A 916-nucleotide genomic window follows, 5' to 3' on the forward strand; every position below is an offset into this window, starting at 1 on the left:
CCCCCCCCCGGGGGACCGGGGGGGGGGGGGGGGGGGGGGAGCCTGAGAAGTCCAGAGACGAGATGCGGTTAGAGAGCGTATGCACAGACGTCAGCTCTGGGGAGGCCGGCCAGGGTACAAGCGGCCCAGTCAGAATGAGGACACTTGAATGAGGAAGTTGGACTTCCCTCAGCCATCACAGGATGGCATGATCCTTCTCCACAGGCTTGAAAAGGAACATAAAGAATGATTTTTTTCTAGGTTGTTGATCTGACACTCAGACTATAACATTTCTTGGACTGAATCCTGACAAAATGTGTCCCCAGCGTCGTTAGCGCTAAGTAAAACCTTTTGTCTTTCTTTTCCTTAGCATTTAAGGCCTCTAAGATGTACTAGAGGAGCACATATTTTTAAGAATGTCTATTTAAATCTCCGACCGTGTTGGCTCTCTGTAGCGACACAGGTAAATTTGAGAGGGGGTCAAATTAAATCCAACTTTGAGCACAGCTTGTCATACAGAGGTTGAATTCACATTCAATCAGGCTGACTGAATAGTGTTTCCAAAACGCTCTTGTAATTTCTGTCTATTATTTCACCCTTTTAACATGTTCCCAGTACACAGCCTTAAAAACAACTCGTTGCAGAAAAAGGAAGCTCTTTACCTTGTGCTTTCAAATATGTGTAGCTGGTTTGAGGGAACATGCTCTTTTTTTTCCCCCTGCAGTTTAGGATTTATCCTCCATTCGGAACCTTTTAAAAAATGTTGGTGAAAAGTTCTGAACAAAGAACCCAAGAAATAGCACCTCGCGGCTCACGTGTTCCTTTGAGGAGAGAGGAGCTGGTGCTGTCCGCTGAGGGGCAAGTGTGGGCACCGTCCACAGTGTCTGGGGTGGCGTTCGCCCTCGTGCTGTTCTGTCTGTACTTGCTCTTGCCTCCC

The 916-nt window shown here is 47.6% G+C and overlaps 1 protein-coding gene across 3 annotated transcripts in view; it reads left to right on the forward strand.

Annotated features, from left to right (window-relative positions):
• DYM (dymeclin) overlaps positions 1-916 on the forward strand; it is a 338,993-nt gene that overhangs the window by 333,207 nt on the left and 4,870 nt on the right. The window lies entirely within an intron of this gene.

Source organism: Crocuta crocuta, unplaced genomic scaffold (genome assembly GCF_008692635.1).
Source record: "Crocuta crocuta isolate KB4526 unplaced genomic scaffold, BGI_CrCroc_1.0 scaffold36, whole genome shotgun sequence".
Taxonomy (NCBI): Eukaryota; Metazoa; Chordata; class Mammalia; order Carnivora; family Hyaenidae; genus Crocuta; species Crocuta crocuta.